The 25,662-nt window shown below is 36.8% G+C and overlaps 1 protein-coding gene and 1 non-coding gene across 12 annotated transcripts in view; both read right to left on the bottom strand.

Annotated features, from left to right (window-relative positions):
• Positions 1–25,662, bottom strand: part of TOX3 (TOX high mobility group box family member 3) — a 238,701-nt gene that overhangs the window by 146,998 nt on the left and 66,041 nt on the right. The gene's annotated exons all lie outside the window — the stretch shown is intronic.
• Positions 16,513–16,615, bottom strand: LOC122162028. The gene has a single exon (XR_006169393.1). It is a non-coding gene; the product is annotated as a U6 spliceosomal RNA (small nuclear RNA).

Raw genomic sequence — 25,662 nt, 5'->3', positions numbered from 1 at the left:
GAATTTAAGGCATCCAAAGAGTCCCACTGAAATCAACAGGGCAGGCAAATCACAACGTTACGCAGATAAGCGGTGTGGGACTGGTGCTTTGGGCATTATACATCTGCTTCTTCACAAAAGATAAGATGAGGTAAATCTTGTTTTCCACCTGTGCACTGTGTGAAAAATAGAACTTAGGAGAGAAGCATCCTAAAAAGATAAGTGACAATAACTCTCTTGGAGTTATTCGTAAGTTTCTTTACAACCACATGTCTAACAGCTACAGATTACCAACATAGAACAGAGAGATAAATTGTACAAGAAAAAAAAGGTATCTTTAAAGGCATAATGGAAAAAAATATAGGCTCATTTGCCTTCATTTATTTATTTTTTTAATTCCAAAGTGGTTATTCTAGCCATTTTTTTTAAGGCAGGAATTCTGTGTGTTTATCCAAGTAAGTATGTAAGCATTAATAACATAAGAACACGGACATTGTTTGGGATTAAATTAAAACCATTTGCCTTATGCATGCTCATTTCCTTTTTTACTACTCAATTCCCCTATGATGCCATCTGATCACTTCTTCAATGTCCCCTGTGCTTTTGCCTTAACAATCTTGCCTGGTAGGCCATTCCACACGTTTGTGATTCTCGGCATGAAAAAAATGCTTCCTGACATCTGTTCCAAATTTGTTTCTCTTAAATTTCCATTTATGCTTCCTTATCCTAACATCTGTGTCATTCCGAAAACGGTAATTCAGATTGACGTTATCTGTGCCATTTAAGATTTTACATTCCCTCGCTGAAAGCTACTCGTAACCATGCAGTGTTTTTGCAGTTCTTATTGATAGTTAGTTTAGAAACATTTCCTAGTTGTAATTCTCATGGTTTAGGTCATACTTCAGCTTTGTTGTTGGATTTTTATTCTCTGCTCAGGCACATTTCCTTCAAATTGGGGGCTAGCTTTGTACTCAGTGGGACAATTTTAGCCCATAGGTTTTCCCACAGCTGTTGTATAAGAGGAAAACAAGTAGTATTTGGCCCAATAAACTTAATGCTGGTATCAAGAGGATTGTATATTATGCTAATTCCTGCTGTGGGTTTATAGCGTGCCTTTGGTAGCTCTACAAATCCTGCACTTAGGAAACATTTCAATCATTTCTCTGTAAGGCTTAAATATAGAATTCAGTTGTCCTTGGTGAATATTACTCATAAGTTCTGATAATTTCACCCTATTTTGTCCAGACAGTGAAAAGATCATGAAAACTACTCTTATGATTCTCTCATGTCTATAGAAGAATTTAGGACCAATTTATCTATACCTTCAAATCCAAATTCAAATCAGACTGGCACTCAAGTGTGCTGTTTTACCTGCCCTTAATGAAACAAATTAATTCCAAGAGATGAACTGTCAGACTCCCAACAAGCAAAGCAATTAACAGCATGTTTAACAGCAATTAGAAAGCAGTCCTGTTTTATATGGCTTGTAATTATAGTTCAAATTTTAAAACATACACTTTGCAATACCAGAAAAAAAAGGGAAGTGGAGCAAAGCAATAGAGTAGCTGATTAAGGCTGGGAGTTTATGTTGAGTAGAAACATCAACTATTGATCGTTTTTCATGGTAGCAGAGAGGTATAACTTGTACAGAGCTCCAATGTCATAAACAAGGTTTACCCTTTCACTTCAAAGTACACAAATTACTTAGATTATTTGAAATTACCAAAGGACTGGTAAAACTTCAGGTATTTTTTTGTCTGACTTATGTTTGCCTATTGAATTGGTATTTCAGGTTTGTTTCCTGAAGAACCATTAAACAGGTACAGCCTAGAAAGGCTCAAGCAACAACTGCTAGCACATAACTGCCCTATATTACCCCAAAGTATAACCTTTTAAAGTGAATGCATCTAACAAACCTGAAAAAAAATATTCTAATTTATTCCACCATGCTGGCTGAGTGTTTTGGAAACATCTATACATCAGGAAGATTTTGATATGTAACTTTCATTCTGACATAAGCTCATTATTTTCTCTGTGTACATGAACAGATGACACACTTAAAAGTATTATTATTCCATTCAAGTTTCTACAGTAGAGTAAGAGAATGAGAAGAATGTTTCTCTATACTTAAAATGAGTGGATGTTCAGTTTAAATAGCCTAGGCTTTTGTAATGGAAAGCTCCATGTCTGTTATTTAGAAACTTTATTCTAGATGGTAAAAAAGAAGATAAAGGTGACCATCTTTTTTTTTAATTTGTCTTGATTCATTCATCTAGATGAAATAGGGGACTTTGAAATACACAAATGTGATCCAGCTTATGCCTCATTAATACATCCAATTAGAATTTAAAAAATGAAAAAAGCCAGCAAATAAACTACAAGTAAACCTGGCAGAACTGCCTGAGTATGTAGGAGGGCAGGCTTAGAATAAATGAGATACTCAAGCAGCAGTGTTTCACCTAAAAAGCATTTCACAAAGTAAAAATCCTTCTCATTATAGCCAGCAGAGAACTGCCTATTCAGCACACTAACAGGGGAAAGGTGGAATCAGGAGGAACTGATCTTGTCTTTTAAAAGAGGGGCAGAGTCTTTCTGCATTGTGTCTTTCAGGTTACATACTTATGGCTGGAAAGAAAGGTATCCCAAAATGGCTGATAATCTGGCACATAACAGAAATTCCTGTATTTCCTTCCAGGTTGTTCTTCCTGCCTTACAGAACAGGCCTGGGCTACTGACCTTGCTCTAGCTAAACCTCTTCCCTGATTAAAAGGTAAGATTTTTTCATGGTTATATAATTTTAAAGCCTATTCAGATGTGATAACATTTTTGCTCCTGTATCTTGGCAACATGATTTATTCTGTTCACACTGAGTGTTGCAGTCTCAAAAAGCTGTACCATCTGGGTTGAATTAATAGCCTACCCAGAGAAATAAATGAGAATGGTCTGCTATAATTAACATGTAGGTAAAGTATATTTAACAGATTATTATAATTAATATGTCAGTTACTGATTTCATGCTAAACAGAGTTGCAAACACAAGATATTAAGATTAGTTACCCTATCTGTGTGAGCCTTGAAAAAAAAATGCAGCAGAAGAACAGATCCACAGGATCAATAACATTGACCTTAACATTAAAAATGCCAGATATGAAATTCTAAGCAAAGCAAGGCAATGTAGGGCATTATGGAACAGCACTAGCTAATCACTGCTATTCAGAATTCAGAATTAACACCAGTAATACTCAAATCTGACCTGAAAAATAAAAATAAGTAAAAGGAAATAAGTGATGAATTCAAACACTACTGAAGGCATCCATCTACGAAGACGGACCGGAGAGATCAGTTTCTTAAAGCTATCTTGGTGTGCATTATATAAAAGTAACATATGTTAAGAAAGCCAGCAAGAGATGTGGATTTGATCAAAATTCTGTAGCACTGCCACCCGCACAACATAACACTTCTTTGGTAAGCTTCTCAGAAGACACAAAAGCTGGCTAGGTTTTCACAGGTTACTAAATTCCAGCAATTGATCAGAATGAGTTCCACAACAACAACCATCTCCCGTGATCATAAAGACCCATTTCTGCAGCTGTCCCACAAAATGCATCACCTTTCTTTAGGCTCTTACGGACATTTTCATCTGAACTGAATATTACAACGTTGCCAAGAGCTATCAGGCAAAGAATTAAATTTCACAATATCTGTACATCTTTCTTACTGGAAATCCAGAAACACACAGAAGACTGATGATTAATATCTGAAAGTAATACTACTCTTCAGCACAAATTAAATATATTTCAAATAAAAGAGGCTTCTAACTGCCTCCCACCCCCCACCATTGCATAATTAGGTCTTTTGTGTCTCCAAATTGTCTTTAAACTGATATTATTATAAATGTTGCCTATTACTGAAAGACTAAGGGTCACTTGACAATGGCGTTAGGCACAGTACAAACAAAATACATTGGAGAATCCATTGAAAAAATCTTACAATTTAGAGAAAACAAAGAGGAGATGAAAGGGGCAAATTAAATTCAAATGCAGTTAGAGAGCCAAGGGAATTGTCTGCTTTGTCCTGACTTTCACTTTATGCACAGACACAGAAGTTACGTGAAATGCAGGAGTAATATTTTTAAACGCATTTGGGATGACAGAATCATGAAACACTTACAAATAAGGCTCCAGATATTAATACAAAGAAACCTAAGCCAGACACCACTATCCAGTATGTAGATCCCTAAGAACGATAAGGAAAAATACACTGAATTCAGTACTTAATTATTTTTTAAAAATAACTAAAAAACAAAAAGCCAAACGACTGAGAGGTTCATTTCTGGTCTTTAAGAAATCAAAGGCCAAAACCCAGCTACATTAAGCTGGCAGCACTATTTAGATGTGCTGTACTTGATCCACAGTCAGCATCTCCTCTTCGAAAAGTGGAGAATTGCTGCTCTGATTCAGAACTGAAAGGCTAGCATTACAATACAACCCATGTTAACCAATGGTGTTAAAATAAGACACGATATAACTATGGCATTCGTGCCATACAACGGTGATAGTCTGCGTACAGAAACTGAAGCACTCCAGAAGAAAGGACAATACACTTTTAAGGAAAACAGTGTTTATACTTGAAAAAACATCAGTCTAAATGAAAGAAGAGCAGTTAAGATAAGGAAGCAGAGGATAAAAGATCTGAGAAGCATCATGATAAGCTCAGGTCACAGCACACAGTCTGCTTAAGCACTGCAAGCTAATCAAGAGCTTATTCAGTTGTTGCTCAAGATCAACCAAGTTTTATGGCATTATTTTGGCTGCTGGAGGACTCTGTATTTTTTCAATGGGTATCTTGGTGAAGAATCAACTCTGTAAATGTTTTCAATACAGTTTTCTAAGTTGCTACCATGGCCAGCATGCCTGTGCAATTTTATGCGAACCATATTCAATGTACAGTTCTTTTACTTCACCTGCAATTAAAAGTTGGGGAAAAAAAACAGGAAGAGAAGTAAATAAACACCTTTTTCAGAAACTCTTTACTGTGCATTTGTAGGGCTAAGATCTGTACAAAACACAAAAGCAATAAGGTATCAGCACTTGGTATTGTGAGGGCGTTATCCAGATTTCCCATCAAGTTTCAGATCCATACAGGCAATAACAACCATTATTGGGCTTTTGGGTTTTCAGTCACTGCTGTGATTGTCAGTACAAAGGGCTCTGAGTGACCTGATGGAGCTGTAGGTGTCCCTGCTCATTTCAGGGGAGTTGGACTGTAAGGGTCCCTTCCAACTCCAATGATTCTACAATTGTATAAAAGAAAACATTTAAAATTACTGATAAAAACCTATTATTTTTCTCCCTTTCAAGAAGTGTTGAGAGTTTCTGACAAAAGAAAGAAGTAATTTCACTGAAAGGGATAATTAGCAGTATGTTTAATGAGAAAGAGGATAGAGGGAAGAAAACACAACAATAAAGTTAAATTAAATTAAAGAACAAGTTCCAGGAGTGAAGTATATGCTGGATTTTTTTTTTTTTCCTTCCTAAACGCAGATAGGAAAAAATCAGTGTAGATTATTGAAAGTGTAACCATTGGATCATATATTGATCTTATACTCAACAGCTGGGTTCTACTGAATGCTTCTCATAGTTTTCAACAAATCACTTTCTGTAACGTTGTTGAAGAAACCAGAATTGCAATACCTGGCAGATCTAAAATATCATCCTCAGACAGGGAAATCACTTATCACAGCTTACAGGAGACAAATGATGCCAAAATAATAAGAACACACCCTTATGAGTGACAGCTGTGTTATAACAGGCCATCAAAAGAAGACCCTTCTGGTATGAGAAGCCATTCCAGCCATTACCACATCAGCAGGCAGTGATCTTGTTTTGACACACCCTTAATTTCATGAAGACTTAAAGGAGAGCAAGGAGAAAGGAGTTAAAACACCCAGCAGAACCAAAAGAAATCTTTCTTTGTAGTTGTTTTCTACGTTAGAAATGCAACGCCTACTAAAAACGATCCTAATGCTTTAGCTTCCCAAATGTTCTTGAAACATAGGCCACAGTTATAGCAAGAGGATTTTGTCCTTAGTTCTCTCTCAGTGTGCTGGCTCAGGGGAAGGCTGATTCTCATCAGGCTTTGACTGTCAGCCTTCTAACGGGTGCTGCCTGGGGCATGAAAATTCCCTCTCTTGTCTCCTCCTGATGATGGAGTGACTGGAGATCACCTGAGAATACCTACACGCAAATTAACAGCAATCCCACAGATAGAACAATAAAGGCCCACAGAACACACTCTGCATTATGAATTAGCCACCCACAACAACTGTGCTCATTCAGCACACCTGAGGCTGTAGAAGAAGAACAGGTACAAGTCCGACTTGGTGCCCAGGACTAAGACACAGAAGGAAATGATGACACCTACCAGCTGTGCCTACTGCCCTGGGGAGCTGCACGGCTTCTGCCTGGCTGTCACTAACCGAGATGGAAGACAAGCCACTTGAGATGATATTTGGTTTTGAAAAACTTACTCAAGTGAACGCTTTTCAAATATATTAACTTCCATCTTTAAATCAATGTACACACTAAGATCAACAGTTATAAATGAGGATGGAAATCCAAACTGATTATAAGATTAAGGTCTGGTCTTGCTTTATTTTCTTAACACGGGCAAAATTTGTGTCACCTTCATTTCCACAGCAGATAAAGATATTGAACTTCAAGTGCCAGCACTTAACATACTGGGCTGGTCATACAAAAAAAATATTTAATTTCCTAATTGAGCTTTTCTCCTACTGCACCATATTTACAATGCACTTGACAGAGAAAATGAGTGTTTTTTAGGACTAGGTTTATTTGTAGATATATATATATATATATATATACACACACATATATATACACAAATACATGTGTCTCACTGTCACTCTTTCACTCATGCAATCAAAGCAGCTCCACCACCGAGTGCCAGACTAGGGTTGAAAATTTGAATCAGTAGTTAATTTGTATTATTTTTTAATAACAACTGCTTTCCTTACTTTTCTTTATGGAAAAAGCATTAAAAAAACACTTATAGAGCAACCTTTGGGAGCATATTACTGCACATATTATTTGCAAACAGTTGAAATGTAGTGTATTGTCTTGTATAGTTCAGATCTGGGAAAATCTTTGTATATGAATGTACAGCATACATATAAACATCTTTCCAATAATACCCTAGCAGGCTGTTTTATAATAATGATAAATTGCACTAACAGTGAAAACAGCTTCTGTCTTAAATTTTCAAATTATGAAGTTTGCTTATGCTAAGCATTTTTTTCTTTAAAAAAGAATATTGTAAAATTACAGAATTATAAAAGCCTAGCAAATTATAAAGGTCATAAAAATAATTAACCTGAAGAAATTAAAGTATTCAGTACTATAGGATCTAGAAGACATCAAGTACAGGGCCCTGTGCAGGCTGATCTAGTGGTTGGCAGCCCTGCTGCAGTGACAAGGTTAAGTGGCACATCCTGCTTATTTCTTCCTTTGAAGAAGTTTGGTTCTGTTCTCCAGAGAAGCTGTTCTACCAAAGTGTACAAGAAGTTCATTACTATGCATTACATTAAGTATATACACAGAACTGGAGCAACACGGAGCATCATTTTGTGACCCAACAGCAACACAGCTCCCTCTGTGCACCACACCTTTTAATTAGCACAAGCAAAGCTATTAGCATTTGTAGCTCCCAACAATAATTTGCTTCATTTTCTTTTCTCTTTTCTTTAATGTGATTTATTACCTTTTCTGCAAAAGTGCTGATCAATGTTCCTCACTATTAAAAAGTCTCAGTGATGAGGCCCAAAAACTTCTTGTGTCACAGTAACTTGATTTATTATAGCAAGAGTGCTAAGTGCTTACAAACAAAAGCTGAAATTAATAAAAAGGTTAATTTGAGATTACTCTATTTTATATTAAATAGCATTTAACAGTCACTCCTGAAAGCTGTTGCTTTCTACAGCAGATATGTTCTGCTGTTTTACAAGAGATAGGACTGCAAAATCTACTCTCCAAAACAAGGAGCTCTGTTATGGCAAAGATTGATATTTTAATCAGAACACAGGCTCTAGGAGTCTTGAGGCTTAAAAGCACTTTTCTTTTCCAAAAGAAAAAAAAACCAACAAACAACGCACACAAAACACCAACAAACAGAAGCTTCAGTATCCGGTACTATATTTGTGACATCATAAAATTTTGGTCAAAATTCAGTATTTTGGCACCTTGCTCTACTTCCAACATAAATGCACGAAGCAAATACAAGTACTGCATTTCAACAGAAATTAAGAGGTAAAGTTAGCACAGACAGGACCAACTTGGTGTTCTTCATTCAACTCACTTAAACCTCTCCCATTCCACTGGAATGATGCTGCCTTGGAAAACAAAGTACCACAGCCTGGGTAATTGCAGCCTGACCACAGTTTTAAATACCTCTGAAAATACAGTCTTCAGATGGAATACCTCATGCATTTGTGTTTAGAAAGGTTTGTTGGGCTGCTCTGAGCATGTGATTGGGATTCTGAGAAACTCTATCTTCCATACACAGACTATAAAAAACAGAGGGATTCAGAGAGGCAGCACTGAGCTCTGCTCACTGGTGACAGTGGCAGAACATGAGGAAATGGCATGGAGCTGCCCTGGGGAAGGGTCAGGTTTTGGGTTAGGGAAAGGCTCTAGGGCTCCAGAGGGCAGTGGGCTCAGCCCCATGCTGCCAAAGCTCAGGGAGCATTGGGACAGTGCTCTCAGACATCAGGGTTGGGTGGTCCTGTGCGGAGCCAGCAGTTGGTCTCAATGATCTGTGTAATCTTCCAACCTGGGGTATTCTATGACTCTAACATAACAAGCCTATTAACCTGTTAGTTTCGGATTAAACTGCAGTACTTCTTCCGTTATCATGATGGAATTACCGTCATGTATTTCAGAATGGTTCCTTAAAGTAGATTAGTTATACCTAAAATGGTGTGCTCTAGGAAACACTTTTTGACAGATATGTTAGATTTGATCAAACAGAATTCCTTCTGAATTGATGGAAATTCAAACGTTTAAAGCAGCACATTTTACAGAATTACATAAGAATAAATATTATCTCAGAATTCAAGTTCAAACATCTCTGATTAACTAAACTGGGTATTGTAATTTATATGAATCTGTAATATTGATAGGCAATGTTCTATTGTTATAAGTGACAAATGACTTTAAACATGCATAGCAATAAGACATTATTAACTATAATGTAACTTTTGTCAGGCAGTAATTTGCATTTAATAATTTCAGTCATTTCATTATTCGGAATTTGTATTTTCCCTTTTGGGCTCTTTGACTGCTCTGTTCCTCCAACTCAGGTTACTTTTTCAGTGCAGCAAAACGTTGGGATATAATGGTTAAATAATGTGAAATTGCACTGACGCCAGTGAAATAAAAGTGAGTTTTACAAAATCAAGTTCCTTCCCTGAACATAATAACAGTAAATTTCTAGTGTCCTGTAGTGCAATATCCATTAGATTTATTATGTTGCAATTCCCAATCCCACTAGTTCTGCCTGAGGGTGAGTATATTACATTTCATCACAGTTTCATTTTCTCCTACAGATGAGAAATGGGAATGCTATTGCAGTTATGTAGCATGCATGTGTTAAATCTGATCTCTAATAAAATCAAACACATCACAACTCACAGCACTTTAGCACAGCATCGGCAAAATGAAACACCATCTGTCATCATGTAGAGACTGCCTTATTGTAACACAAAATCAAACTGCTCGGTGTGAACATTGTTATTTAATAAATGGGTGAATGGAAACTGATAATTATGATCTTATTTATTTTAAATGACTGGTTAAAGCTGCATTATAACTTATCAATTAGATGTATGGACATTACGCTAACACCAAGAGCAGGCATCCATACACCAGGTCAGAATCGTAAGTGCATTTAGTTAAAGAGTGAGATAAATGTGATACACACACTTACAAAGACTGCCAAAATGCAGGCTAAGGATAGGAACAATGAAGCAAAAAATCCATTGTCTGTACTAATGCGACAATTGTAGTTTCTGATGGAAAAACAGCTGCAGGCTGTGTTGTTAAAGGAGAGCTGCTTGAAGCAAGCTGGAAGGTTTGAAGATGCAATGAACATCAAGCCATGGCATTAATGGACTGCAATGCTAAAGGTTAGTCATCCTCCTAATATGAGCTGGATTTCTAGGGGCTGATAGTTTGGCCTTTTTAATTAATACCAGACTAAAACATAATTTTTGCTGTTAGTAAATTAATTACCTTAAAGAAAAATGCTTTTGTTAGCTAAACTGTTCCTTTCAATTGTCATCAACAGATAAAATAAGATTTCATGTTTACAATCGGAAGAATGTGGATCTGACAATTTTAATGCCAATTTCTAATAGCCTAGGTTATAACAGATGGCTGTTATAACAAAAATTTGAATCATTTTCTCTCAAAAAAATTCTCCATGCCCAGAATACGAAGTTTCCAAACAACTATTATAATTTCTGCAAAAATAATAATGTGTTCTGAGGAAATGTAAATAGTTCCATGTAGCCCCCATATCACAGTTAAAGGTCTCATGAGCCTGGTAGGATGTCAACAGAAGCATCTAATACAGGAGCATTCTCATGGTGTGATTGTCTCAGGGAACAAACAGAATTCTAGTGAAGTCTCATAGCTCTGTCAGTGCAAAGGCTTTCTCCATCCCAATGATATTGTATCTTCCCTTGAACAGCCACCAGAGGTCCAGGAAAACTGATCCATATATTTGTGTTTATTAATAGTCTGCTGATTTAGAACTCATAATTACAGAAAAACTGAAATATTAAAAATTTTATTACTTGCCTATTCCATTTCAGATTGTGTTGCTTTAAGAGTTTTGTTTTGTTTTTCTGTGGTGTAATTTTTTTTTTTAAATACCTATGAACTGCGCTTGCCTTAAAAACCAATGTATGCTGTTCTGAATGTGCTATTTAAGGAGCTTGTATGTAAAGATGGGTCATTAACAGAAATCCATGACTTCTAGAGTAAACATTGTAAGCATGGTTAGATTATCTTCTACTTATTAGACTACAGATGCCATTTAAAAAAGTGGACAGCCCAATGTATATAGTCTTAAAAAGAATTCTCAGCATTTAAGATTGCAAGAATCCAGACAGTTATTTCTTTGGCTATCCTTGTTGTTCTCAGACCTTGAAGCACCTACATATTTCATACAGAAATACCTACCAGGCAAGACTCCAATAAAACTTAGGCACCAAGTGGTAAAATAAAAACAGTAAGTGTCCTTTATCCCATGAATTCTCAAGGCACTGTAGGATACAGTCATTTACCTACCACTGAAATGCAGCCACTTGCAGTGAGAAACACAGCAGCTGTTTAACAGCCCATATTAACACTACACAGCAGTCTAGGACAGGCAGCAAGGAAGAATACCCTATTGAGAGGAAAGTGGAAAGAGAAATTACAAAACCTAACTATAATTACCAAGGTTGGATTTGGCCCAGGAAACAGTCACTATAGTATCTTGAATAACCACAATAAGTCTGTGGCTTGGTTTTATAGCTCAGCCAGGAGATGGCATCTCAATCACTGCAGAGCTCTCTGCCACCACAAAGGGATGCTGCTTTTAGTGAAGAGCAAAAGGAAATCAGGGATGGAGTATCAGCTTTACGCATAGTTGTCATGGTTCTTGCTGGCTAAAATTAGATCTTGAACATTAATTTAATGTGGAGATTTTCTGTTGATTATGTCAGATTAGGAAATTACACAATCATATATGAGGCTTCTGAGAGTACAGAAATATTGTGCATGCAGGGATATTCTTTGGGTATGTGCTTCATTTATTAAAGCACTTATACAAGGGAGCCCTCAGAGAAGTAACATCTTTCCATTGATACTCTGGAGGTTTGGCTGCCACAAAATTACATACGCTCGTGTTTTTAATGAGATTTAAAATATCATACATTGTATCTTATTTTCTACATTTAAGATGTTCACCATTATTTGGCTTATTTTGTACCTAATTTTGCATTTCTGACATGCAATCTCTCTGCATGCAAAACATTCTGTAAAGAATGTTTTAAAGAAATTTCATAGAGATTACATTTCGGATTTTTTTCTTCAGCCCACTCAAAAAAAGCTCATAGCATTTTCCTTTGCTGACACATTTGCTGCAGGCATTCATTCATTGAGCATTTGTTTCTATCAAGTCAAACAATTATACCTTGGCCTGTAAATAGTTTGCAGTATCTATTGGAGTAGATACTGAGTGTCTGCTGTCTGTTCTCATGTCATACATAATTTGAATCTTTCCAGCTTTCTCTTTTTTTCCCTTCAGAATTTTTTTTTTAATACCTAGCTTTATTTCTTTGAACATTATGGAAATAGTGATCAAAGAGAATTTTTATAGGGGTAAAATACTTAGCTCCTCTTACTCTAAGTGCTAAATAAAGGGCCAGCAATTACACAAAATAAATTTAAAAACTATTTAGTTTTAACTGCTCAACTTAGGAAACTAAATCATTATGTAAATACACAGAGCCAGCTTTTTACACGGTCTTCATTTACATAATAAGAGACGCTAATCAAAGGTCAAAAAATGGCAGCAAATATTTCTGTTAAAAGTAGAGACAGATAAGGCAAATTATGATGGCAGTTTTAGCTCAAGGAACTGTTTTGATCTGCAAAAAGTTTCCAATAATTTTCAAAACTGTGTATTTAAATTAAAATATTGAGAACAGTAGGCTGTGCTTTTCACCAGTTTCCTGCACTAGCATTACATTTCTGCTATGCTTAGATTACAAGCAGGAAGTACAGCTATTTCAGTAATTTAACTTTAAACACAATTTGAGAGTATGAAAAGGATAATGAATCAGTCCGAATATTTGCACAACTTGTTCTATGAGTACAAACCGAGGAGTTGTTCAGATCACTGTAATATAATCTTATTCATATGTGAAATCTTACTCCTCTAAGGAGTCGAAGGAGCTAAATGAGTGCTCCTTTTACTTTCTCTTCCTCCCTTTTTGGCCCTATAGACTATTCTAACCAATCCAGCCGGCTGTCACAACTGTTTCTCAGTTTGGAACTGCACCAGCTACACAACTACCAGTTACCCTGCAGTATGTCCCACTGATGGTCAAGCTAACAGGTTAGAAAGATTACTCTGATGCACATTATCTCTGGAGTGATGAAAGGGCCGTGGTTTTTCAGGATATAATAAGGTAGAATGGTAGCATAGATAGAGGACACACTACGTCACTGCAAACGCTTCTCAGGAGAATTGAAGTATTTAACCATAAGTCCAGTCAAACATGAAATCACATGAGATTCATTAAAAGTATGCCTCTATATTTTACAAAGAACAGCACATATTTGTAGTGAGAATAAAAACTGTTTTGGGAACAAGGGAAAAGAGAAAGAATTGGAAAGTTCTGACCATGCCAAATTTCCATCTGGTGGGTATATTCTACACCACAGTCCAACATCACATTTTCTTCTGGATACTGAGGATCACAAATTGCCAAGAAATAGCTCCTTAGTCTGACTCTTGGCACTTCTCTGCTAAGTACTGGCTGCCATTCACTGAATCAAGACAGGTGATGCTTGCCAAACCTATTTACCTGACATCCCTCACTGGCTCTGCTGTGCCTGTCTACTTCTACTTGCCTCCTATTCAAATAGCCCACTCGGCTTTTGCACCCTTCCCCCCCTTTTTGCTTGAGCAACCAAAACTACAGCCTATTCCCCAGCACTGATTTCTTGGTGACTAGTATAAAATGACAGAGAAAAGCTTCTGACATTTCTGACTTCCACTCTGCCCCTTCTGATTATCTAACTCATAAACACATGTAAAAAAAATATGCAAATCTGAACTTTACAGCTGCATTTATACCTGGCCTGGGATGTATTCAAATGCTTGCCCTGTCTTTTATTTTACAGCAGGTAAGGGCACAGCTTATAGTACTTACATGGCGCTATTGTCAAGGTAATAAAATCTCCTGTTAGAAACACCTCACAGGTCATTTGCTTTCTTAATTTCTGGGTACATAACAGAAGTATTTATCATTTACAGTGGGAAGGAAAAAACCTTTAAGACTTTTATACTAGCACCTGCCCCTGCTATGACACCAAAAAAAAACTGATATGAGGATATAAACAAGTACATGAAGTGGCTTTTGATTCTCATTCCTGTTTTGTTCTGAGAAACAGAAGATTAATAAAATTTCATACAAAAAGCCAGCATTTATTTTACATAGTCTCAGATATATAGTCATATTATGCTTTTGCAAATGAAAATCTAAGTCCTTGATCACAAAAGTTCATGGCTATGCCATTAGGGACTGTCAAGAATTAAGTTCAGTCTGTGTGCAGTCCTGATAAACATTTGTAGGTATTGGAGCTCACATTCAATTCTTAGTGTTCAGTGTTTATTGGCAATGAAGATTCTATGAAATCAACAGATAAAGAATTGTTATATCTAATTATTTCTTCTGAATTCTCAAAAATATACCTCTCGACACTATAGCAAAGCATAACATTTTTTTTACCTTGTATGCAATAAATAGAAAAGCATTCACTGTGGATCATGAGTGAAAGAACAACCCAACAGTCAGTAAGAACCACAACTGCACAAGCTTGGCCATTCTAATGGTACTTAAACATCTAGCTTGAGGCTTCCTTTCCCATTATGAGTATTTTGACAGAAGCAATCAAGTGTGCTTAATGCACTCTAAAAACATTGCATAACACCCTACTCTTAAGGCTATGACTATCTACTGTGCTTTCCTCTTCATTTCTAAAATCTTTAAAATGTTTGCTACTACAGTGGATGAGTTTGTTGAGCAGTTTGTGCTGTATCAAAGTGATTCCTTCTTAGGTTTGCTTTGGATGAAAGAAATGACATTTTTTCTAGATCAAAATACATTGCTTTAGTGCATGCTTTATAATACAGTGTTTTAGTGTATAAACCATAGGCAACAGCCCTACAGGTTTGAGCACAAAAGCATTACTGAAACTTAAAACAGTAACCCTGCATTTATAAAGCTCTCCTTATTTGTAGATTCTTATTTAGAACTTCTCAGCAGTAGCAAATTCCATAAAGAGTTCCATTCATAGAAGCACCAACCAACAGGGTATAGAAATCGTTTATTTGTGCATTCCAGGTTCTTTTTAATTTCTACTTTTGTTACTAAAATTAAATTTAAATGACAGTATCAACTGCTTTCATTGCTTTCCACTCTTTTAGTGTTTTCTAAGTGTGGTCTCAGTAACATTGGCATTCCCTCTGTCATTTATTTCACTTAGCTTCTCCAACAACAAGAAATACAAACTTCATGTTCCTGACGCTCTCTAGCATATAGAAATACCTAATTTTTAAAAACTAGAAACCGACTGAGGAAGGTTTTAGTTAAGATCATCCTGAAAAATCTACAGCATCAGAAATCAAACCCAATGATCAGAAAACATAGCTATGGGGACCATATGGAAAGCAGACAAGCAGATAATGCCTTAGACACAGAACTATCCTAAATGCAGTAGAATATTTACTGTTTGACCTACAGCTCACACACTCCACTGTCATGTATAAATCACATTTTTGCAATACCAAGAGATTTCACTTGCAATTGCAGCAAAACCTCATCATAATAAACTGATTGACAGAACACTTCTACCTCACAAAAATTGGTGAAGACAAGAAAACATTCCTCGTCTATATTTCACATTCAAAAACTTCCAACAATTTTAGTTGTAATTTTTATGTGATACATATAGAAAGATGGATATATTCAAGCAGAAGAACACAAAGTTAATATCTTTCCCACGTACAACAAAATAAGCCATGTCTTCTGTTGCCTGCATGCACTTTTGCACACTGATTTACAGTTAAACTACCACCACAGAAAACTGAAATAATAACTTCTCAAGCACAGCTCACATATTTCCAACCACTTTCTTGAAAGGTGGCTATTAATTCCCCCTAGAGAATGTTTGATGGAAAGCAAACAGGTTATTTTTATGAGTTGATAAAACTCATGACTTTAAACTGTTTTCTCAATTGCTGGTACTGTACATGTACTGTACATTTAATTTGGTTCTTTGTTTGGAACTGAGTTGAAGAACAGCAACCATATATGCGTGATATTTAATCACAACTACCTTCTCGTGGGAGTTTATTACTCAGCAAAATGATTCATTTAATTGTATATTAAGAAGTTGATTATTCCCACAAGTAATACCTTTTCAGTTATGTGTTAAGCTTCAGTCTGTCCCTGTTGAAGAGAATCATAAGAATTATAAAATGGCCTGGGTTGAAAAGGACCATAGTGCTCATCTAGTTTCAACCCCTCTGCTCTGTGCAGGGTCACCAACCACCAGACCAGGCTGCCCCGAGCCACATCCAGCCTGATCTTGAATGCCTCCAGGGATGGGGCATCCACAGCCTCCTTGGGCAACCTGTGCCAGTGCCTCATCACCCTCTGGGTGAAAAACTTCCTCAAAAAACATGGAGCGCTTCATGAATTTGCATGCCATTCTTGTGCAGGGGCCATGCTAATCTTCTCTCTATTGTTCCAATTTTAGTATACACACTGCCAAAGTGAGCACTTCATCCCACTGGCCTTAGTCCAGTTATCCAGCTTGCCCAGAGTCCTCTGTAGGGCCTTCCTAATCCCAGGCAGATCATCATTTTTTCCTAACTAGCAGTCATCTGCAAACTTACTGGGGGTGCACTCAATCCCATCATCCAGGTCATCAACAAAAATACTGAATAGGACAGGCCCCAACACCAACCCCTACGAAACACAACTCATGACCAAAGTTACCAGTTGGTTTTAAATTTTAAAAGTTTTAAATTTAAATTTAAATAAAGTAGTTTCACCACTACTGCCTGGGCCTGCAGCCAGTTCTCTACACAGCAAACAGTGTCTGTCCAAGTCATGGGCTGCCAGCTTCTCTAGGAAAATAATGGGGGAGACAGTGTCAAAGGCTTTGCTGAAGTCTAGGTAGACTACGTCAACAACCTTTCCCTCATCCACCAGGCTGATCACTCGAACACAGAAGGAGATCAGGTTGGTCAAGAAAGACCTACCTGTAACTGTCTAACAATTTGAACTGTTTCATCATCAGAGAACTGAAGTCTACTGGAGCTCTGATAAATGAAAACAGTGAGGCTCTGCTGAGTCAGTGAAGCCTCTACACCAGCAACACAGCTCTCAGCAAAGGAAAAATTACCACAAGAATGGCATGCAAATGCACAAAAAGTCCTGGAAAAGTTGATGGGCTTCAGCCCATGCTGAAACCTGAAGCTATATCTGCATCAAAAATACCTATACATATCATAAGACTCATTTTCTTAAAAGCTTGGATTTTTTTCATGGCTACCTGGAAAGGCAATCACACAAGGCAAAACTAATATGCTACAATGTCAAAACCATTCTAATGAGTTTGATGAGATCATATCATGAATCTCTCGTTTAAATGAGCACAATTTAAGATGATCACTGTAAGACAATAAGCATGTTGAGTATCTTCCATTTGCAATTAAACCTGAATTGGACTACGAAAATGTTATCTTCTCTATGACAAGAATGGTTGATTGCTCAAAGCTCCAGAGTTTGAAGAATGAGGAAAAAAAGCAAGCACTAAAATTAAAATTTTCCAATAGGTGACGATGGAAATCTCCAAAAGAAAGGGTGAAGCTTTATTAACTGTTGAGAAGTTTTCATCCAACTACAGATGGGACTTTTAATTCCAGATAAGTGTTCCATTTCATTTAATAGTCCTTAAAGAACGAAATATAGGCAAAGACATTTGAAGCAAAGACTTGCCTTCAATTTGAATACGGAGAGGCATGGTAGCAGGAGAGAGAAAAGGAGAACATTTTGGTACAGCAACAAGGAAATAAGGAAGGAAAACAGTATTGCCTCTCTCCTAGGATTAAACTGTGTTACGCAATCCAGAAGGGTTTTGTCTTTCAAAGATGTTAAGCAACTTGAGGTGACACCATTATTCCCCTCAGTACAATTTGAAGGTGGCTTCTGAAGGTACAATGCATTTGATGCTCTGATTTCAAGATGAGAGAGATTTTTCTTTTATTCTCAAAGTACAGAATGACAGCCCCAGAAAAACTGATGACAAGCTAACTGGGGATTTCTTCCTTCTGGATACTTAAGGCTACTTAGTAACCTTTCCCAATCTTTGTTAGAACTCAACTATAGACTAGAATATTATATACAATAGAAAAAAAAAAGGAACTCAAATGTCAACAAAAGACAAAATGCAACGTACATGAAATAGGTTCTAAATATACAAATATATTTTTGTTTAAAAACAAATTATTTGTTCAGAAGCTTTGCAGCGAACCAGGAAGCACAAAGGGCAAGAATCTCTGCAAACCCTGAGAGCGCAATTCCCATCAGCTGGGACCTCCTCCTGGTCTTTAATCATTCACTATGCTTGTTTAGAAATAATGCAGCAGGAAGATGTGCTGTGTTCCTAGGCAGTATGCCACCTAATATGTTCATAGCTGTCACAGAGAGCCATCATCTTCTCTTTGACACAGGTCCCAGGTTGCCCATTCACCTTAAAGCTAGTTGCAATGAGAGAAACACTTTCACTCTACCTTGTCCCCCTTTTCAACTAAAGCTCCACAGATTTGACATTTCTTTGCCTAACTATTGGTAATGTAGATGCTTTTATGGTGTACTAAAATGTACAAGTGAAATACTAACACCAAAATCATGAAATCAAAATAGTAGTGTTTAAGCTGAATTTTAAGCCTTAGCCAACAAGCAAACTGCTTACCTTCAAGCAGCAAAATGGAAGTTGAAGACCACCTGAAAAACTAAATTTTAATTGAGGCAAGACTGCAGAAGGAATTTAGGTTGCATGGATTTTAGAAAGGTCACTAAGTCTCTCCTACCTCCTCCATTTCCTTTCTGCCCTTCTTTCAGTCTTTTATTTCCCTCTGCACCACACAACTGAAAAGAGCATTTGGTCCAAAGTCATTAAGTACGGTATTGGGGTGAGCCACATATGTGGATAGGGAACTGGCTTAAATGTCACAGACAGAAGCTGTTTATGAGACAGAGCAGTTTGGGACAGAAGGATTAGTAGAATGCCACAAGAATCAGTATTAGGACCATTTTTGTTCATTTTATATATCACTGACCTAAGACATGAAATATGTATGAAGGTGAAGAAATTTGCTGATGAAACAAAACCAGAGAATAGAGCCAGTAAAGACAAAAATGGAATGGCAATAAAATTCTGAATGACAAATAGACAGGGATCACAAGCTGATACTGTTAGTGGCTTCACTGGCATCTGCAATTCATTGTAAAGAAAGATAAGGTTATGAGATTACAAAAAAAAAGTAATAAAAGGTGGTGCTCTCTCAATAGCCATATGCCACAAAACATTTAAAAGGAGTTGAATTCAGTCTTGGTACTGGAGAGAACTTTACAACCATCTGCACAAGGATTAACAGTATTTAAATTAATAAGGCAAGAGATTCTAGGATAGATACAGTAAACAAGAGTAGTACTTGGAATAAATCATTATAATACTACATTAGGGACTTGAAGCCACATTTGGAATGCAGCCATGGTCCTTGTCCCTTTAGTATAAGAAGAATATTATGAAAGGGAAAATACTAAAAGGGCAATGTGAACATTGCAGAAACTAAAAATTTATTTCACTCTCCAAAGGAGTGAGCAGCTTGTTATGCTTCAAAAAAAAGAGATCCTAGGAGATGGAAACCTTTTTGAAATATACAAAATACTGACAGGAATATAAAAGAGAGAATACATCTAGATTGGAAAAATTGTAGTGAGGTGAAGGGAATTGGGAAAGTTTTTGCCTCAATAAATGTATTTAAAGATCACATAAAGTGGAGAGAGAGAACACGCAAGCATGGTGATGACCAGCATTACCTGAGCAGCTATCTCGAGAAATAGTGTAGATCTCTGGATGTCGTAGAGCCTTTCTGCTCTATCGAAAGGAATTGCACACCTTACCATGTGGCAGATGATAGTGAACACCAGTTCCCCAGAGGACAAAGTTATAAAATTGACCGATCAGAATCTCTAACTCACCTAATCCTACTGCCCTAGCCCATAATAACTACACCAATACTGCACTAACATAACCCCATTAATCAGTTATACATACACTATTCCACAAGGACTACTCAAAATGCCAGTCCAGCACTGGTTTCCCTCAGTCTGTCAGCTTCCTTTCCAGAACATCCTCAATCCCTCTCATCCAGGTCTGATCTGACTCTTCTTGAAATCAGTAGAAAGATTCTTATCATCTTGTAAACAGGCTGACCAGGAAACCAACTGCTCATGAACAGATGCAACAGATGCATGATGATGTAAAATGATCAGATTTACAGAAACCACTGAATGGCTTTTGTTGCAATGCTGTTAATTTTTAAAAATCTGTTATTTTCCTAGACAGAGCGGTCTTTTCATACCAGAACTAATAAGAACTAGCTTAACACCATTAGACTGCTAAAAATTTTTCATTATGTTTAATTTGGGAATCTTACAAGAGAATTTTAAATCAATTTCCACCAAAATTAAAACCACACTGCAGAGCTAATCCTAGAAGGGTCCACCGTAATGTAATTTCAGTCCTTCTGAAGCGACAGATTAAAATCTCAACAACAACAAAAAGAACTGCAATGAAAGGACTTTAAATACCACACTTGCTACCAAACAGATCAAATCAATTGGCAGAAATGAGTTCAGTTTATTTGATAGACACAGCAAAATACAGAGTTCGCTTTCTTGTCATCTGCACTAATTATCCAAACATGAATGGCTCCCACTAGCTCCAACAGTTTCAAAGGAGTTCAACAGCAATGCCTCAGGTTGTAGGGAAAGAGGAAAGGAAGAAAAACAAAAGCAGAAGCGTCACTGCGTTTGTGCCATGATTATCAGTGTACACTGAAACACACATAGAACTTTTTACAATTATGAAGGCTGCTCTGGAAATAATGTCTCCAACTTTATTACATAAGCCCATGACATCAGAGGTGAATAGATACTGGTGGTATGGCAGTAGAGGTTGAACCCTCCTACTAATATTTCATTACCTTTTATTACAGCGTGACAGATGGAAGCAGAGTCTGACATAAGGGTCTGACACTGAAGCGTGGATGAAGCAAAGGAGTGTAACTGAATTCCTCCATGTTGATTCACATCCACCACATCCACTTGCTGAATGTTTATGGAGACCAGACAGCAGATTTTAGCACAGTAAGGCATCAGGTGGTACATTTCAGCAAAGATGTTTCACAACTGCTATGACAGCAATGGTCACCTCCACTAGTGCAGATTTTCACAAAAGTAATATGCAAGCTCTTATTCCTTGCTAGCAGAAGTGTGTAACTAATTGTGGTGACTATGCTGCTGAGAATTTGATCTATCAAATAGTGTTACTGTGCTCTTTGCATCCACCGTAGTTCCCATGGCAACAAATAGGAGCATTTACTTCCAGAGCAACCTGCATAGTTGACAGATCATAGTTGTCACTGGGAAACTGAACAAGTTTTCATACCACCTGTGTTTGACACCTGCTCAGAGTGATTCTTACTGGAACAGGATTGTCATAGTTTAAATCATTATCACAAAAAAACTCTTATTATATATAATAATATATATACTATATGTATAAAATATATACAATGCCCTTATTGTATAAGATCTGGAAATAGCTGTATGCAAAAAGCAATGCCAAGCTGAACTTTCCAAATATTGCTCACTTTAGAAAATGATATCCTCAAAAACAAGCAACTTCTTGGTACTCAGAAGAAACAAACTTTTTGCTACCATTTACTCTTATACTGCATTTTTCCTAATAAACAGAAGCATGTGATAGAACACTGCTTAATTTCTACACTGAAATTATTTTTACGTATGGCAGTATTATTTCAGGGTTCTAGTCAGTGGAACAGATGAGGTCTTTCTTTCAAAAAATGTATTCCCTGTGCATTCATGGTAGTCAGCATGGCTGTTACTGAAGCACACATGCACTTAAACCAGTAATTAAAATAATGTCTGCTTAGAGGCCAGAGTGATTGCATTCTTTGTATTGATGTGACTTCACAAGGTGTAAAGCACTGGAGATTCAGCATTTTAGTGGGTTTTGCCTACACGTAAGCATAAGAATGCTGCTTACTGCATTCTGCAGTGAGAAAGTATCACTATTTGCTGCAAATAATTTTATACACGTTTGCTTACAGGCAAGTAAGCCTAAGAGACTAGAATAAAAGAGTGATACAGATCAGTTTGTCAAAATCTAATTTAACAGTTTTTGATCATAAAGATAACAACTGATGACTTTATGCAAGCTGTCCTGAAATTCATCATAAAACACTAAATAAAGGATGAAAGGAGTTTCAAAAAATACAGTGCATGCCCTCAAAACCTTCAGTTTTAACAAAGATATTTCTTTTTTCAAGTACTTTCCATCTTCCTTACCTATAATTTCTATAAATTAGCAAAAAAAAAAAAAAAAAAAAAAAAAAAAAAACAATCCTTCTAACTCTCCTGCAACAGATCCTGAATTGGATAAGCCTTTCCCCTGGCTCCTAGCCTCTACATATCATCAGATATTTTAAATGCCAATACATCACTGATGTCAAATTCGAAGTATTCATCATAACTTTCCTTACATTAGAAATGAATCATAACTTCTCACATGTCTAAAAAAAAAGATAAAGAAAGCTGCCTTTAGCTGCTCTTATTTTTCTTAAGCATTAATAAGCTTTCAGTAACCCACTTACCTTTTTCTGGCTCTAGAGAACATACCAGAAAAGGTGTTGAAAGTGGAACAGGAATTCATGTTATGCCTAGAATACACTATTAAAGAATCTATCAACTGAATATTGATTTGCCTTACAAATACAGTCCACGATGCTATAAAACTAATAAGCTTACCCTCCAAAAAAGACAATATTGACATCAGCTGAAAGTGGCTCCAGAGAAAAATCAAATGGCATTTCAGAGGTGAGAAAACAGAAAAGAACACAAACATGTTTGTTTTCTATGTTGTACAATTTCCAAAGACAATTCTGATGTCAGAGTTGACTAGTCAACTAGCTATTAGCAAACTGAAAGCGATTTTAGCTATTTTCAGAGTATGATAAACTAGTGACTCAATATGCCAGTTTGAGAGTAATCATAGAATATCCTGAGTTGGAAGTGATGAATTTCAGTGGTTTCAGAATGAATCCTACAGTATATTATAGATGTCATAACAATCCCACTCTCTCCAGAAGTTAGTAGTCATGGAATATATCACACAGTTTGACAAGCAAATCTCTCAACAAGATCAACGTTTATTTCCTATGACCTACAAAGCAACTCTTATCACAACAAATGGAGCAAGCCCAGCACATCTCAACATAAAGACAGATTGAGACAAATCTATCTACATTACAAAACCTCAGAGGACTATCAAAGTAAGCTAAAGATATATGTGCTCTCTCAATGCAAGATTTTAAAATCCATCTTAACTCAAAACAGTACTTTCACTGCTAAGCAAGAAAAAAGCCCCTAATGTGCCAGGAGCTAATTAGGAAACATAAGATCCAAGGTCTTATGTTCCATGTATTGTATTAAATAGCATTCTAATAGCAAGATACGGTCAACTGTAATTTTTGCCAGAAGTAACCAAGGAAACCACTTAGCTGAGTGCATACACAGGGGGAGATAGCAAAGGAAATGGACTCGCATCCAAATTCAGAAAAAACTTGGAGAGCTAGCTGCAGCAAGCCTCCAAAAGATGCAGCTGTTTGGAGAAAGCTTATCCATATTTATTGAAACTTTTTTGGTCTAAAAACCACAGAGAAGACAGAGCAGATTCTCGTACAGTACTGAAAATAGAATGGCAGCCACAGGTCATGAGACAGTGGTGTTGCAGTAATTCACACTGTCAACATTCATATTGTAGTAACTCTTGTATCTTTGATAAGTCTTGTTTACAAGGACTGAAAGTCTTGACAACACTTAGACAAGTAATCTGAAATAGTTGGCAATTTTGTCTGTGCTACTGTGCAGAAACAGATTTTTGAGAGAATGCAAGCATCCACTCATGCAGCAACCCAGAGAATGCCCAGAACCAGCTCACTGGGTCCTGCCAGGTGGCACGGTGACCCATTGGGTGGCATGATCTCATACATCACGCCTCTGGCAGGAAGCTCCAGCTGAACAAGATTTCTGCCTCAGATGGATGCGATCTTGAGAGCAGCCTCAAAAAGGTTTTAAATATAAAGATGCTAAACTCAGTCTGGTCACAAAACCTTTAAGCAGTGGCAATTACAGGAGGGCTGCTTGCAGCAGCGCATTGCAAGCTTTTTTGGAACTGCAGCACGTTCTTAACCTAGTGAATTAAAGCGGTAGATGCCTACTAAAAGTAATCCGGACAGTTTTCAAGAAACTTTGCTATTGCAGAGCATACGTATCATCACAATATGAACAAAATTCTTTAAAATCAAGACACGCAAAATCCCCTTTAGAATTTTGTCTGTGTTTTACAGAGCATTAACTGGTGCTATTTCATTTGCAAGATATAAATTACTAGTTTTATTTCAGAGAATTGCAGATAGTGCCTATATCCATCCATGCTCCAGTACCACTACTGGCAACTGAGAATATTCTGATTATTTTCCATAGGAATTTAAGTACATCTAGATAAAAGAATCATTTAAAAAGCAGGCATGCATTCAGTTCTTACTGAAACCAATGAGCATTTGGCATTTATCTGCCTTTAAAAGAATCAAGGTCATCTTGATTATCAGGCATCTTTTTTCATTAAAATATAAAAGCGTACTCATACATGGCTTAGGACAGAACCAGCACACAGCACTGAAAGATTTTCTTAGTGTTGACTACAGTGCTTTTTTGGGCATTTTTTCCTCCTCAAATTACCATTGTCATTTTACCATTCATTCACTCTAGAAAATTATTTTAAACATACTGATTTCATTCATTTTTAAGTGTATAAATAATAAATAATAAACTAGTGGCAGAATATTGACTGTGACATTCTTTAATTGTTATTGGGCCTTTTTGATAATGAGCCATTGTTTGATTGGCTGTACCATAATTAGGTTTTGGTTGGTTGCAGGATTTTTTTTTTACTTAAATAAATAAAACAAGATTAGAGTACTGCAGCTGTACTGGAATAGAGAGGGGAAAGAGGAATGCCTCCATACAAATTCACAAGCAAAGGGAACACTTTTCTACAACTTAAAACCCAGCTGCACAGCTACTTTGCCAAAACATTGGAGGTTTTTTCCTCCTAAAAAAATAAATAAATAACACTTCATTTTACAGCCATATGTGAACACATCCCAACTTCTATCTGCTTGATAGCCTGGAATGGGATGCTACCTTCTCTCTGCATTTATCTATTTAGATGAAGTGGAAAAAAAGTCAAATCACAACAAAGACAGAGTGGAAATCAGCGTGGTTCTGTGTAATTCAAGAGACAGGGCCACAGACAGGAAGAGAGAGTGATGTAGCAAGAAGAAAAATGAAGATGGTTGCAAATATATTTCCAGAGGGTAAGGGGAAAGACGTTGAGATTGCTCATTTTTTGGCTTAATGAATAAATCATTTCTGTTTCCTCCCCC

The sequence above is a fragment of the Centrocercus urophasianus genome, unplaced genomic scaffold (genome assembly GCF_019232065.1).
Source record: "Centrocercus urophasianus isolate 14NV4802_14NV808 unplaced genomic scaffold, USGS_Curo_1.0 seq_2, whole genome shotgun sequence".
NCBI classification, from domain to species: domain Eukaryota; kingdom Metazoa; phylum Chordata; class Aves; order Galliformes; family Phasianidae; genus Centrocercus; species Centrocercus urophasianus.
The sequence above is the reverse complement of the archived record's forward strand: the minus strand, read 5'-3'. Positions and strand labels throughout refer to the sequence as shown.